The sequence below is a fragment of the Hemicordylus capensis genome, chromosome 4 (genome assembly GCF_027244095.1).
Source record: "Hemicordylus capensis ecotype Gifberg chromosome 4, rHemCap1.1.pri, whole genome shotgun sequence".
NCBI classification, from domain to species: domain Eukaryota; kingdom Metazoa; phylum Chordata; class Lepidosauria; order Squamata; family Cordylidae; genus Hemicordylus; species Hemicordylus capensis.
In genome coordinates, this window is record NC_069660.1 from 270407071 (window position 1) to 270424152 (window position 17082).

Consider the following 17082-nt stretch of genomic DNA (forward strand, 5'->3'; position numbering starts at 1 on the left):
CGCACACACACACACACACACACACACACACACACACACACACCACATACCTGGACCCACCCAGGATCATTGTTCCTATTGCTGCAATTTGGTAAGAGACAGGCGGTGGGAGGTGGGGAGAAATATTGCTAGACTTAGCACATCTCTCAATGTTGCATTGATGTTATGTCAAACATGTCATTTGCCTCTGAGAGACATCATCAGCCAGGTACCAGATTTCCCTCAGTATTTTGATCCTAGTAATTTAGGAACTTTTCCAGCTGGCAGTCAGCAACATTTATTTGACACTGCTCAACTCCACAACTGCAGGCCTGTTTTTTATCCATTTACAGTTACAGTCAAAAAAATAAATTGATGTGTCCAGAACCATCTCAAGCAGCTGGCTTTTAGCATACTAGATCTGTTAACTGCTATTTTATCATTCCTACTTAACACTCATTATTAAAGCCATTAATTATAGCCGTTAAAAATCCCCATTTCATTCAAAATCTGCAAAACACAAAGCTACCTACATGTACTCAGGTTAAGGGGTGTGCAAATCAGTTCACTAGCAAACTGATCCACTGCGAATTGCTGACTATTAGCTGATTCATTCATGAATCACACCTTAAATAAAGGGGCTGATTTATTTGCAAATCAAATCACCCCTTATTCATGTGAATCAATTCACTAGTGATTTGCTTAGCGGATGCCATTTTGTTTCTGTGTTTTTCTATCACTGATTGGTGTCCTAGCACTGGCTTCCTATTGGCTTGAGATCTTCTTGGTTGGCTAGTTGTCTTTCAAATCAAGTGTTTGCAGGGGCAACTGTGCCCCCATTAGCTGGGGGAGTGGGGAGCAGGAAAGGGGAAGGCCAAAGGAGGGAGATTCAAAATGTATCAAAGGGGCTGCTTGGAGGCACAGAGCACCATTGCTTTTCTGTCTCAGGAGAGGAGAGAACTCTGGCAGAGACAGAGACAGTGTAGTCAGCCAGCAGCACAGTAGCACTGAGGAGAGGAGAGACACTGTGGACTGTGGGCCTGCTTGCCCCAGCAGTGAGTGGAGAGACAGAGTGCCTGTCTCTCTGTTTTTTAAAAACCTTTTAATTGCAGTGCCTGCCAAATGCTTTATTTATTTTGTTCACCTACTGGCCCAGATAAAATTCTAAAATTCATTTAAAATCGCCTGATTGCCCAACGGCTTTGTGGGTTGGGCAGTAGGTACGTCGAGTCATGCCTTAACACCCAACTCACTTTGGTGTTCCTAGGGCCTACCCATGGGGTAATTAAAGTTCCCCATTGTCCCCTATAGACATTGTCTCCTATTTTTGAATTTTTCATGGATTTCTGATACAACTGTCGCTAGTGAATCAAACAGCAAAAAATGATTCGTGCACACCCCTACTAGTTTAATAGTCTTATGCATTCACAGTGTCTATCAGGGCTCACTTAGCACTTGTTGATGCCTATACAGCATCAACACACCTTATATACCAAAACATTTGTAAAACAGTGCTGAATCTTATTCTTTTTAAAACAAAGCATCTTTTAAAGCAATATATCCATTTTTGAAAAACAAGGTATAAATCAAGCAATACTTTATTTATCTGATGGCACATAACTTAAAGTGCATTACTTGATGTGAGTGATGTATTTGCCCTAAAAAGTGGGGTAGGCTGGAGCACAAGACTGCAAATAAACCCAGCTGAAAAAATAAATACAACAAAGTAATTCAAAACCAGTATGTACACATTAAAACCACAAATGCTGGCATGATTTATGTGGGAGAAAATGGTTAAACGTTTAGGTTATTCTTATCGTCCTAAAAATTTATCACATTGTCACTTGTCAAGCTGTAAACTTCAGGCTTCTTTATAGGACTCTCCCACTTTCAATGGTGAACAAGAGACAGCTTTCACACACCCACATTACTTTACAAGGAACAATATTCAGTCATGCTGCTCATACAACATGATGCTCATCCATCTCTAGATAAAGACTATCATATGATTAAAGCACAACAGGGAGGAAACTTGTGCACATATATCTGCTGTAGGAGTAGTAAAATAAAATGCCTGGAACTCAAATTCCTAAAATTAAAAGACCTATACAATTCTTATCAGAAAAATAAAGAGCTCCTTTATATATTGAAAACAAGGCAATAGCATTTTACATCTAGCATGTTGGTAGATGTCATTAGAAAGACTGTCAGGCACTGGAAAAATAATCAGTAGTAATGTCTGTAGAAGTTTTAAAAAATTGATATAGGGTCAACATAGGCACATATGAAGTTGTCATTTACTGAGTCAGACCACTGGTTATCTAGCTCAGTACTTTCTACTCAGACTGGCAGCGGCTTCTCCAAGGTTGCAGGCAGGAGTCTCTTTCAGCCCTATCTTGGAGATGCCAGAGAGGGCACTTGGAACCTTCTGCATGCAAGCATGCAGGTGCTCTTGCCGGAGTGGCCCATCCCCTAAGGAGAATATCTCAGTGCTCACACTTTGGCTCCCATTCGAATGCAAACCAGGGCAGACTCTGCTTAGCAAAGGGGACAATTCATACTTGCTACCACAAGGCCAGCTCTCTAATTAACATCAGTGATGGCAAGTGCTTCCAGAAAGTGGGGGTACTATAAGTCCACCCTCCCTATCGAGACATCAAAAGAGAGAGCCCACAACACATTATTCATCTAAAGTTATTATTCATCTATTGCATATGTATTACAAGTTCTCTGCCACAGAGAAGCCATTTGTACATAGCAGGAAGCCCTCAGAAATTAACACTAGACATGCAATTGTGCCACAAGCAGAAAACTAGAAATATACAATTCAGCTGGGGACAGGAACAGAGGGATGTCGATGCTCCCATATCCTGCTTTGTAACGCTTCTAGAGGCATTGGGCTGGCAGTGGCCATGGTTGGATGAGACAGACAAGAAAAATTCCAGTCTTTGTCTTACTTTGGTTTCCTAGCTAGACAATGCAGCCTGGCCCTCTGTTTTTCCCTACCTCCATCTCAAATGGGAGGGGTTTAACAAAGGAAGGTCAGTTGTTGTCTAGTCAGTGCCCTGATGGACTGCATGCTTTGGTTTACATTCGCCACCACTGCTCTTCTCTTATGTCAGTTTGGCACTCTGCTCTCCTCTATAGGGCAGGCAGAAAGAACCCTGCAAACCCCAACTACACTGTGTGATAACAGCTCTAAATGGAGCCTCAAAAATAATGATAAAACCCCCACTCGAAACTCAGGTGATAGCAAGCATTCTCATTGATTTAGAGGGATTGTTTTGTCCTTCTGGTTTTGGCGAATATAAGAACTTCATGCCAAGTATAAGAACTACATATTATATTTTTGATATAATGTTAAATGATATATTTAACATTATATTAAAAGAATGTGAAATTTTATATCATTAGCTTGACCATCAATCAAAGTGATCTCTCATTCCTGCTTATTGCTTAGTGAGCCAGTGTGGTGTAGTGGTTAGAGTGCTGGACTAGGATCGGGGAGACCTGAGTTCGAATCCCCATTCAGCCATGATACTTTCTGGGTGACTCTGGGCCAGTCACTTCTCTCTCAGCCTAACCTACTTCACAGGGTTGTTGGGAAGAGAAACTTAAGTATGTAGTACACCGCTCTGGGCTCCTTGGAGGAAGAGCAGGATATAAAATGTAATAAATAATAAATAAATAAATATTCCTATAGAAAGTCTCTTCATACTTTACAAGACAGCCAGGGTCCCACTCATGTTTTCTGTGCTAAATCTATAAAAGGGAGACAAACACCCCTTATATGCTCCTGGTCACTGGATAACACAAGAAAGAAGGGAGCCACAAATGGCTGTGGCTGACGGATACATTTTTCTCCTTCAAGCCTACATATTTATTAAAAAGGTACTAGTGGAACACCAGCGGAACCTGGCTGCCGTGTAAAGAGTGAAGAAGCCCACAGTGAGGCTGAAGTGTGATCTACTTCACAGTTGATTGTATTGAAAGCCGCAGAGAGGTCCAAAAGAATCAACAGAGTCACACTCCCTCTGTCCATTCCTTGGTAGAGACACCAGGTTGACTAAGGCTGTCTCCACCCCATAGCCAGTTTGAAATGGATCTAGATAATCAGTATCTTCCAAAACTACCTGGAGTTGATCAGCCACCACCATCTCAATTACCCTGCCAACCGAAGGGAGGTTGGAGACTGCCCTATAATTATCCATTACTGAGGGCTCTAGGGCAGGCTTTTTAAACAGAGGCCTCACAATTTCCTCCTTCAAACAGGGAGGCAACCTGCCCTCCCTCAGCGAGGCATTTATGATGTCAACTAGGCCATCTCTAACAACCTCCCTGCTACATGTTATAAGCCATGATGGGCATGGATCCAAAGGACAAGTGGTAGGCCGAACAGCTCCAAAGAGCTTGTCCACATCCGAAGGAGTCACAAATGGAAACTGATCCATTCTAATTGAACCAGAGGAGTTACTGGACACCTCTGCAATTGACCCCACCAAAACTGTGGAGTCCAAGTCGGCTCTAATGCGAGAGATTTTATCTGGAAAAAAAGTTATTAAAAGTATCACAGCAGGATGATGAAAAATCCAAATTTAAGTTCAGAGAAGATGGAACCTGAGTCAATCCCTCACAAGTCTAAACAATTCTGCTGGATGTGAACTTGTGGATGCAATATGTGCAGAATAGAATTGCTTCTTTGCTGCACGTATTGCCGCAGATTAAGCCTGCAGATTGGCTGTATTCATGACAAATGGAGCAGAGTCATCTTCGGTTTTTTACTAACAGAAACAACTTTGCCCATACAGTCAAGTATTTAGGCCTGTGTGTTAGCGGAAAATTTGGGTTTGGATTCAACAATCCTAATTTGACAGTATCGGATTCTGATTCTATGGACTCTGACAATGTTGGATATTGGATCATATTCGGAATCCGAATTCCAACTTAAAATTTGGATTTCCCTCCAGACCAGTCAATGGGAAAGTCGGGGGTGGGTATCACCAAAACTCACAGGTTGCTCCTAGAGCCTTGAAACTTGCCACACGTGGGGAAGAAGGTCAGTTCTGCTTGTAATGAATTTCAAAAATTAACCAAAAATCAGGGATTGATCCATAGCTTTGAAAAAAATTACACAGAGTCCTCCAATGAGTACTTCATGTGTGCCAGATTTCACAACTGGATGTCCATCCATTCCAGAAATATAAAAGGGAGAAAAAGGGGCATGCTGTTACTCCTTTTGATGAAGGTAAAGGGCACATTCCTCCACTTGCTGGTGGAATGATAGTCCAAGGAGGATCTTCAGTTTCAGAAGTTTTTGTAAAGTTCTGGCTTGAAACAAGCCAGATTTCTCCATTTTTAGCCATTTAAAACAAACATTTCAAAAATACATCAAAAATCAGGAGATTAATTAATTCTTTTCAAATTCACTACAGGGGACCCTGACCCTTCCCCACATGTGTAGCAAGTTTCAAGGCTCTAAGACCAACCAGTGATTTTTAGTGAACTGTATTTGATCTGCCTAGCCAGCTCTATGGGGAAAAGTCCTATTCCATTTTGCTAATTCTAAAATTCCAAAGCATTTCCAAAATTAATTTCAATACTTCAGAATTAATTCCAACTTTACCGATTCGATTTTCAAAAAGAAAAATCAGATTCAGATTTGCCTATGGACTTCTCAGAGGCATCTGAAGGTCACTGTGTGAAACAGGATGCTGGACTAGATAGTCCCTGGGCCTGATTCAGCAGGACTGTTCTTATTTTACCAATTTGGGGCAATTTCTGATAAAGTCCTAGTTTTCGAATCTGAATTTACACAGGTCTATCAAGTATGCCCCCCACACCAATTCTTCAGTAAACCATATATGGCCCTGCAATAAACAGGGTAGATGAGCGGGATAAGATACCAGCATCAGTGCAAGAGGACAAGCTGTCAAACAGGGAATCAAAGCCAACCTGAATCCAAACACAGGCCGTGTTCTCACAATCATGAAGATCCTGGTTGACCTGGAGTTAACCAGAATTCAGAATTCAGAAGTGGAGGGAACTTGCTTCTGGTTAATGCCATGTCACTGTAGAGATGTGCATCTCTTTCACAAGAAGGTCTGTGACTTCTAAATGCAGGAAAACCACATCTAGAAGTAATTTCAGAGAGCAGAAAAAATCCTGAAATTCCCATTACACTTTGAGAATGTTTACCTTTTAAAAATTCAATTTACTGACATTGTTTACCCTATTTGCTGTTTTTTGAATGTCATTTTCCTCTTCTAATTATTATTATTCTAATTATTATTATTCTAATTTCTCCTCCTAGATTAGTCATATGAGAATTACTAGCCAGTCAGGAGTGATACAGTGACCACGATAATGCTATGGCACTGCATGACAGGATCACTGAGGGCAAATGAAGCCAATTCAAAGTGAGGACAATGCTTTCTGAATCAGTAACGTGAGTAATCCCAACCAACTGGAAATCATACACTGAATGAGTGATATCACAGCACTATGTAGCCAATTAGATTAAACAAAGGCGAACAAAGCCAGTTTAGAGAGAAGGCAACAGTTTCTGAATAGGTGAACAGCTCTGAAGCAATCATTAAAAGCAGGGGTCGCATTTGGATACTGCTGAAAATGCTGACAAAACAGTGAATACCTTTGGCTCAGTGATTATTAAAGAATTTGGCAAGCAAAAGAGTTTAAACTCTTCCCCGTTTAGTTTAGTTCTAAAGTTTAGTTCTCCGAAAGGGGGCAACGGACAAAGTTGATTTAGACTTTGAATCCGCCCTCCAATGCCTAAGCCATAAGCCCCTTCTAACGGCCACGCCTGCAGCCATTGCACGGGATGCGTGTTGCAGGCAGTCCAAGCTGGAATCTGCCATAAGGGCCGAAGCCCTAGCTATCTTGTTTAGGCCTTGTCTGAGCTTGACATTCTCTGGAGGAGAATAACAATATAGTTATTGTTGGGGAAATGGGTGCCTCTACTACCAGCTCACTTAAAAAGAGACTATTAGTTGCTTCTGCAGCTCAAAGGTTCAAATGTAGTGCCTTGGGCTGAAACTAGTCCACGTGAGTAAAGTGTAGTATGAATATTCTCACAAGAAATTTGGCATGATCATCCACATTTGTCCACCACCTGGTCACCATCTTGCTGCATGTTTACAGAACTCATATAGGGCAGATAGGCCCTGTGAAAGTACCCTGAAGTGTGTGACTCTCTTTGTTTCTCAGGTTTTCGGTACAAAACATCTGGTTTATTTGCTCACTCACAGAGAAAACTGCTTGTAAAATAAATTTCAACTTGAAAATCTATTATAGTCAGTACATTATTGCTGTGACAGTCCAACAGGTGTTTTGAACTTCAGCTGCATCAACAAACCTATTTGGTTAATACAGCTGACTGTGAAATACCTCACAACATTTTCTAGACGTGAGTTGGCCAATATATGTCCTTCCTTCTCCTGCAGACTTTACACACACAGGATGGGCAGATGCAAAATCCTTGAAGTACAAGAAAGACCAACTGGGACACACACTTTAAAAAAAGAACACTCTAAAGACAATTTATATTGATAAGAAAATTCAAATGGAAATGAGATTTCTACTTCCAATGACCATCATTTATTTATATGGACTTCATGATATTTTATTGTGTTCACCTTCACAGCCACTCTGGGAAAGGAGAGGGACCACAGTTAAGTAGAATAGTTTTACATGCATTAGGTCCTAGGTTAAATACCTTGCACTTTCAGTTAAAGATCTTAGGTTCGAGGGCTGGCAAAGAAAGAGCTCTGCCTGAGGTCTTGGAAAATGGCTGTTTATCAGAATACATGCTGGGCTTTACGGACTAATTCAGTATGAGCCCCCACCACCACCCCGGCAGTGCCAAACTTGTGCACAAACCCTATCATTGGCTCTCATAAAACTGCCCAGCTGCCCCCTACTTGGCATTGCCACTTGCTGCCATTGTGAACTAGCAATGGTGGTCAGTCAGAGATCAGGAGCAAACTTGAACGTGTTGTATCAATAGTTTTGGAGGTTTAGATCTGATTTCCATAGTGGTTGGATTACTGAAGATTATGCACACCACCCCGTTGAGTGCAAATTTGAAGATGGTTCCACAAATGGCAAAGATGAGATTCAGTCTCTCTCTCTCTCTCTCAATATATATAAAAATATTTATAATATATATATAAATAATTTGTGATCCTAGGAATGAACCTTGCTGGACAGATTTCAGGGAACAATTTTGCATGTGGGACCACTTTGACCTACTAAAGTTGAAGTACAATATCAAAGGTGATGACATAAAAATGTTACACAGTGTCAAAATCCCACAGAACTTTGCTACAATTACTTAGTGTTCAAGCAAACAATTCATATCTTTAATAATATGAAAAACTAATTTGCTTTTTTCTTATGAGAAACAAAACTAAATGCTGCAGGGTACTGGAAAAAAACAAGAACCACTTCTAAGAAGGCACCATTTAACAAACTCTGAAACATCCAAACAATGGAAAAACTTCTAAAGAACATGCAAGAGAACTGGCGAAAAGAAAACATGCCTTTGGAATGTCCTTCTTGCTACATATGGACCAGGAGGGATCTTTAGCTAGAATGTTAAAGTTATAAACTGTGATCCAGAAAACAGAGAACAGCACAAGGTTGTTCCCCTGATTCTGTATTGATGGATATCCCTTCCCCCAATATGGAGGGGAGGAGGGATGGAGCAACTCGATTCAATATAGAACCCAGCTCCCTTTTACCTAAAAAGTACTTGGGTCTCACCTCCGACAGGCACCTCATGGTAAGGTAAAGCGTGCCACTGAGTCAATGTCCACTCCTGGTGAACACAGAGCCCTATGGTTGTCTTTGGTAGAATATAGGAGAGGTTTACCATATCCTCCTCCCTCACAGTAAGAGATTATGCCTTTCAGCATCTTCCTATATCACGGCTGCCCGATACAGGTGTTTCCCATAGTCTGGGCAACATAGTCTGGGAAACATACCAGTGGGGATTTGACCAGCAACCTGTGACTTGCTAATCAAGTCATCTCCCCGCTATGCTATTAGATGGCTATTGCATGTGCACTGGGCTACTGGATTCAGCTCCTCCATTTTCCAACCATTATCCCCACCCCAACAGCAGCTTCCTGAACTACTGATAGAGCTGCTCAACTTGCAGAAACCCGTTTCTGCAAGCAGATTGGTTTCTTTGAGTTAAGGTAGCTATTTTAATGATACAGTACAATAATTACATAAGTATACATAATTCTAAGATTACATATTGAGGAATATTTCCCCTATCTGACTAAGTACAGCAATGCATAAAGCACTTTGAAGGCCCTACTTGGTTGTAAAAATGTCTTAATTAAAGTTAATTAAAATTTTAAAAGTCTCAGTGGCTCACATCTATAAAAGTGGAACTGGGATGGGATGCAGAGAAAACTAAATCAAAGAGGAACAGGGTTCTGTCTATGGGAAATGGCCATCCCAAAGGCTTGGGGCAGGCAACAACAATAAAAAACCAAAAGGATAACAATAACTTTGACCTATCACCAAAGCCTAGTAATACTGAAGTTTACATTTCCCTCTCTTTCCTCTGCCCTACTACAGCTGAACCCTGGCGAGTGAAAACCAGATCCAAAGGATGATTTTCTAGTAATTCCAGGAAAACCTCATCCTTGGCTTTGAGGAGTGTCAAGGTGAGAAAATAGTGAAGCAGTCACTGTGAATGCCTTTCCTGGTGCTTCTGTTGTATGGACTTGGCTCTGGGAGAAAGAGACAGGACAGTCATCTCTGTCTGGGTGGAACACAGGGAAGAAAGCAGGCTTCTTAGTTACACACGGCACAAGCAATTTATGGCTTTACAATCCAAGATAAGCCCATTGAATAGTGCTCACAAGACTACAAGAAACTAGTACAGATACTGGAGCAGTGCTGTTCACGCCATTGTGATTTCATGGGGCCATTAACATGACCTATCAGGCAGGCGGTTGAGGCAAAGGCTTCTCAAACCTTGCCTTCCCCCCGCCAGACGATCATGCTGTGCTTGGTGGGAGTGAGCTCCCACATGATCAGCGCTGCTCTGTGCAGCACGGATCACTCTGAGGCCAGGACCTGTTGACCCAGCCTCCAGGTATCTGACAGTGCACTGGGGGATTCCTCCCAAGGGACGCGTGCTCTAGGCCCCGCCTCTGTGACAGTGCGAGCTGCAAGCAGCCTGCACTGACACACAATCTTGGCAGCCAGGTTAAGGGTGTGCTTGCGCCCTTAACCTAGGCTAAGAGCTGGTCTTTGGTGCTGGGTTTGGGGCCCACGACAATGCTGGGATTGGCATGAACTCCAGTGGTTTTCATGGGCAGTCAAACCCAGGCTTGGCTACCTTAGCCTGGGCTTGCCTGCTCGTGAAAACAGCCTCCATATCTGCAATAGCGACATGGTTCACAGTGGAATCAAAAAATCAGACAAGCCTGAAAAGCTTGGCAAAGTTGCTTTCCTGTTAACTGGGAAGACATCTTTCCTTGTGCCCTAAAAACTCCTCTTTTTGTGTTACATATCTCTGTACTGAATATATATTTGCTTACTCCCTATATTCTGTATTTTAAAAAGCTGTGGGATATGCATCTACAAAAGCATATACAAAAAGCCCAAAGGCCTCTTTCCTTGCTGCAAAGGGAGTTATCTGGAGTGGAAAGGTGGATAGTGGTAGTAGTGGTTTAATCCCTCCCCAACTCATCACTTACCATCTGTATATAATCTTTTAAGCATTCATATGTTATCCCAAGGATTATTTCAACAGCCATGTAAGGCAAATAAGTATTATTACTATTACTAACTACCACCATCATTATTATCATCATTATTATCCTATTGCAGATATAGGGTGAGTGGTGGTTGAGGCCACTAGCTTCCCTCAGGCCAGCAAGTGAGTTTATGACAGAGGTAGTTTTTTAGTATAGTCACACTTAATTCAATTAAAGTATCATGGAAATCAACAAACAAAATCAAAAGAAGAACTCTGCTGGATCAGATGAAAGGAGACAAGAATTGTACACAAGCATTCAAAATGTGGCCACACCATAGAATAATATACAGGAATTCTGATACTAACCATCATACTTTACTTCCAAACTTCTTTCTAGCATAGAATTTGCCCTTTTCACTGTTGCTGTACACTGAGTTGAGATTTTCAATAAGCTACCCAACATATCAAGATCTTTTTCCTGATTAGTGACCGTCCATTCTGACCGCATTAGTTAATATGTGAAGTTAAGATTTTTGCCACAATATTCAGCATTTTGCACCAGGGGCGTATCTGCAGGCAGGGCATGTGCCCCGGGTGCCACTTGAAGGGGGGAGCCATTTTCTAAAATTAAAGCATTAAAATGGCTGCCGAAAACAAAATGGCCACTGCACATGCTCAAATGGCCTCTGTGAGGCCCTAGGCCATGCCAGGCCTCGCAGAGGCCATTTGAGCATGCGTGGTGGGCATTTTGTTTTCAGCGGCCTTTTAAAAAAAGTATTTTTAAAATGGCCACTGCACATGCTCAAATAGCCCGTGAGGCCCTAGAGACCAGCGGGGGGAGGGGGAACCTTTGCAGACCCCCCCCCCCACGGCCTTTAGGAAGCCGCCCAAAAGAGCTACAGATATCCAAAAGTTTTAATTATCACCATGAAATAAAAAACATACAATAGTCACTTGCAGTGGTCAAAGTTAGTTCTTCTCCACGTAGTCTCCCTGCAGAGTCACACATTTTTGCCAGCGTTTCTTCACCTGTTTCAAGCCCTCTTTGTAGAAGTCCTCCACTTTGCTCAAAAACCAATGTTCCACTTCGAAAATGACATCCTCTCTGTCGTCAAATAGCCGACCACGAAGTGGTTTCTTCATCTCGAGAAAGAGGAAAAAGTCGCTTGGCGCAAGATCAGGCGAATAAGGTGGATGCTGCAAAAGTTCATAGCCTAACCGGTGGGCGGCGACAACGGATGCTTGGGCCGTATGGACGGGTGCATTGTCGGCCAGGAGACGGACGCCTTTGCTGATCATGCCACGACGTTTTTGTTTCAATGCATCATGCAGTTTCTCCAGAAGGTTGCAGTAGTAATCGCTGTTGAGGGTCTCGCCCTTCGGAAGGTAATCGGTTAAGATTACCCAGCGGCTATCCCAAAAAACGGACAGCATCACCTTCCTGGCAGATTTCTGGACCTTCGCCTTCTTGGGAGGGGGGGAGGATGGATGTTCCACTCCTTGCTCATTTCTTTGGTCTCCGGATCGTAGAGGTATACCCAGCACTCGTCCATAGTGACGAGACGAGCAAAAAAATTGTCTTCATTCCACTCCAACAGAGTCAAATTCTGCTGGGAAAAGTCATGGCGAGTTTTCTTTTGAAGAGGTGTCAACAAGCGAGGTACCCAGCGTGCAGACACCTTATTCATGTGCAGTTCCTCATGAATAATAAAGATTTGATATTTGCACAAGTATGCATGGCAATGACACTGATTATGCACAAAAAGTTTCATGTAAATATCTCTATAACTTCTTTATTATAATTAAAACTTTTGGATACCCCCTCGTAAGTCACTGTACACATATTCAGTTAGGCACTATGTACAGAGAATCAGGGCTTGTGAATACTGAGCTGAAGCTAATGAGCTAGTATTGTATTCATTTGCTCTTACTTTGCTTCTTGTGATAAGTGAGTTAAATGTGATGTCTTAATAATATGGCTATTAATGGCGAGTTTGTCTTTGAATCCGTGTGAAATCCTTAGTATTAAGGCCCACTGGGAGTTTCTTGCTCTCTTTTTCTCATTTTAACTGTCTTTCTGAAATACTAGAATATATTCCAAGCAGTGACACCGTTTACTCTGCATATCCTTTAATTATTTTCAGAGTAACTGGGGAAAGTCAAATTCTCCATTTATTTTTAAAGCTTATGTTATGCCCTTTTCATGCTACAATGCTACAATGCATAGTAGAGAATGCTAGTAGTATGTTAGTACAATGCATAGTACTATGCATGTATGCATACTATGAATGCTAGTACAATGCATAGTAGAGAATTAGACAGGCACTTCTGTTTAGTTTTCCAAGTACACCTCCACATAGTATTTGGGTATTTCATGAGCCCCAGCATACTGAAACAGAATGAGAGTTCCAAGGAACCCTTGTGTGAGTGCATCCGCCCTTCCATTCATGTAAGGAGTTTCTACCAAAGAAGTGTGAGTCTGGATGCTAGGCCACCCCTTAGGTTTTAACCATCCTGGATAATTTGGTGTTCTCACCATTCACTACATCACAGCATACCCCTGACACCAGATCATTTATTAACAAATTAAGTAGCACTAATTCAAACATAGAAACTTAAAGGATCCCATTATCTCCTTCCCTTAATTGCAAGAAATATTTCCTTCTACCCACTATTTCCTACTGTACAACCAATTACTCATCCATAAGATGACCCATTCTATTAAACAAATTGCTGCTAAATGTACTCAGGAGCCTTTGTCAAAAGCATTTTGGAATTAAGTATATAGCGTTTACTAGATTCACCACAATCTATATGCTTGTTGACACACACAGAAAATTCCAAAAGGCTGGTGAGGCAGTATTTCCCATTCCAGAAGCCATGCTGATTTTCTCTCAGCAGCTTTCATCTTCCATAAGTGCAAGAATGCTGGGTTTAATAATGCTTTACACCTATTTATCCAGGACAGATGATAGGCCAAAAGCCTATAATTTCCTGACAACCATCTAGATTCCTTTCTAAAAATCAATATTCCCTTCTCCAGTTCTCTAACAAGGAAGCCCATTTTAGATACAAGTTACAAGTCTTTGTTAGAAGACCAATAATTTCATATTTAAGTTCTTAATGAACTCTAAGGTGTATGCTATCTGGACTCAATGACTTTTTAGTTTTTGTGTTCTTCAGTGGTTTAGGTATAGGTAATCTAACATCTTGCACAGTAAAGACTAAAACAAATAATTCAGTCCGATTTTTTGCCATCTCGTCCCTACAACAACCCTTTTATTCCTTTGTTGTTCAACAGCTTAACCACCTTAAGTGGAGCAGCGGGGAAATGCTTGACTAACAAGCAGAAGGTGCCAGTTTGAATCCCTGCTGGTATGTTTCCCAGACTATGGGAAAAGCCTATATTGGGCAGCAGCAATATAGGAAGATGCTGAAAGGCATCATCTCACACTGCGCGGGAGGAGGCAATGGTAAATCCCTCTTGTATTCTACTAAAGAAAACCACACGGCTCTGTGGGCGCCAGGAATCGGAATCAACTTGATGGCACACTTTACCTTCAACAGCTTAACTGGCTGGATTCCTGCTTCTGATGTATTTACAGATAACTTATGGTTTGGCTTATTTTTAGCAATATGCTACTCATATTTCTCTTGCTAGGGTTGGACTTCCAGTTGTTAGGGTTTCACTTACATTTGTTTTGCCAAGTTTTGGGCTTCCTCTTGGACTCCTCACTTGGACAAGAAAGCTACTCTTTTGGAAGCTTTGCTGCCTTTTACAGCTTCTTTGACTCTTTTAAATGACCACGCTCGCATCCTATTGGCCTCATTTGCAGCTTTTCTAATCTGTGGTATATACTGAAGATATTTTAAATAATGCAGCCTTGCAAAACGTATGCTTAAGGTTTATAGTTTCATTGTTTCAATGCCCAAAACAATGGAACAAAAAGATAGCACTATTGTCCACAATTACTTTTTAAGAATTAAGAATGAGAAGCATCTGCTATAGCTGCACATAATTACAATGAAGGTATATATATTTAAATACAAGCCAACTCTTCTAGTTCACCATTGGCCTATAGATTTACATTTACTCTCTCAAAACAAATGTAATACTATCAGTCCTATCATGTACTGATAAGATTCAGATCTCTACATTTCAATTATCATGAGACAGGATCTGGCCAATTATGTTCAATACAAAGAACAAAGTTAACACAGCAAATCAGTTTTGACATTCAGAAATGTCATGGTATTCAGTGTAAAATAATTAGTTGAGAAAGGAAAGTAAAAATAGAAGTTGAAGTGAACGTCATCCCCTGACCTCAAATCAAGAGTCAAACATCAAATATGTAAACAGAATAATGCATTCTAAGAATTCAGGCTCTTGCAAGTCCTTAGTTAGTTAGAATGGTAATATGGCCTCTTCTTGGTTTGGTTCCCATATTTTAGTTAACAGTTTATTTTTTCTTGACATATAATCCCCCCAAAATTATCCTCCTCACGAAGGTGGGGAAGCAAACTAGACAGCCACCACCATTCTTGGTAAAGAAGGGCTTCAAGAACCCTGTCACTCTTGCTCAGACAACATACCTATTCCTTTGTGAGGAAGTTGCATAAAAAGTTGCATAAAAGGCTTTTCAGTATTCATAGTGAAATGAGAAAGTGAAGCAGAAACTGAAGTGCAGTCAAGGAATTCTGGACTTCAAAAGCTCTATTCAGACATTATGTTGTACTTGTGTTTAGATGTCTGTACACATGTATGGATTTTTATTTGAATGACTGTTCCTGTGTTCATTTTGAAAGAGAACCTGGGTACAGGTCCCTGAAATGTGTAGTACCTATAGGAAATGTACAGATGTACTTGCATTCAGTATAACAAGTGAATAATTGTGCCTGTAATACAGATTTGTATCTGTGTACATTGTACATAGATTGTATGAGTGTTGCACATAACATGTCAGTAGGTCTTCATATCTTAATATCAACTGAAAATGCAGAATCCACACGTGGCTTGAAACCTGGTTAGAATACAAAGCTCATCCACTAAAATGAAATACCACCACTATAGTTAGCAGGTATCTGTTTGGAAATAAAGAGTTTCCCCCCTTATTTACTTATTTCAATTTCTATTATGTCTGTTCCCCTAAGCTGTCTCTGATTTTGTGTGTGACAATATTTTAAAATGGATTTCTTAAACTGCTATATTTATATTGTGTTGGAGACAACAGAATAGTAATGGGAAGAAATCATCTAGCTCTATCTTTTTTTTAAGATGGAGTGACCGGCATTGTACATGGTGAGTGACCTCCTGACTAACAGAGTACATGCATAAGGAGGCTTTGTGGGGTTGTGCCAAGGGCCTGCACGCAACTTCCCCAGTCCTCCTATGTACATGCTGTTGAGCCAGAGGACAAAGACTTCTTCGGGGCATGCACATTCTGGAAGCACTCCATAAAGATTGGAAACACACTGCTGACCCTCAGCAACAGGTTTCCAATCTTACAAAGCGCTTCCAGAGCATGAGCAGCACTAAGAAGTCTTAGTCCTCTGGCACAACAATGTATGTATGAAGACTGTGGGAGTTGAACATAGATCCTGGTGTTTCTCTGCAGAGCCTCCATATACACGTGCTTCGTAAGTCAGGATGTCAGACAGTATTCCAAATGCAGCCACACCATAACTTATGTAAAGGCTTTAGACTAATGGGCCTGTAATTTCATAGCTGTCCTCTGAACTGCATTTTTTTAAAAAAACATTTCCAGTAAATGACTCTGCTTGGTGTTTTTCAATCAAAGCAGAAGTTCAGTGAATGAAAAGCCTGTGATAGGCCATCAGACTGAACAAAAACTTTGTATGGCATACATGACAACATATATCATGAGGAACATTCAGATAGTAGCCTCCTGCACCCCTGATAAGATGCTGTTGATATCCAGGATTACAGAAAGAAGCACATAACGGCAGCATACACATGCATGTGTTAGAGCACAGGTTCAATTCCCAGTACCATCAATTAAAGAACTTGGATAGCAGCGTTGGGAACAATCTCTGCCTCAAAATTTGGAGAGACAGTCAGTATAAATAATCCTAAATTATAAACCAATGGTATGTCTCATACACTCTAGGGAAAGGCAGGCATCCTTTCCTTAAGAGCACCCACACATTTGGTGCAGAACACTAGAGGGGCAGCTCAGACATACTGAACCTGTGGAGACCTGCTGTCAATCAGAGCAGACAGAACTAGACTAAATAGATCAACAGTCTGATTCAGTAGAAGGCTGCTTCATGTGGTGCATTAGGCTTCTATTAGGAAAGTGAACCAGCACAGACTGTAAAGCACCAATGCATTTAAATTTTAA

At 41.2% G+C, this 17082-nt stretch overlaps 1 protein-coding gene across 3 annotated transcripts in view; it reads right to left on the reverse strand.

Annotated features, from left to right (window-relative positions):
* The window catches only part of STAU2 (staufen double-stranded RNA binding protein 2), a 229865-nt gene that overhangs the window by 35957 nt on the left and 176826 nt on the right, over nucleotides 1–17082 (reverse strand). The window lies entirely within an intron of this gene.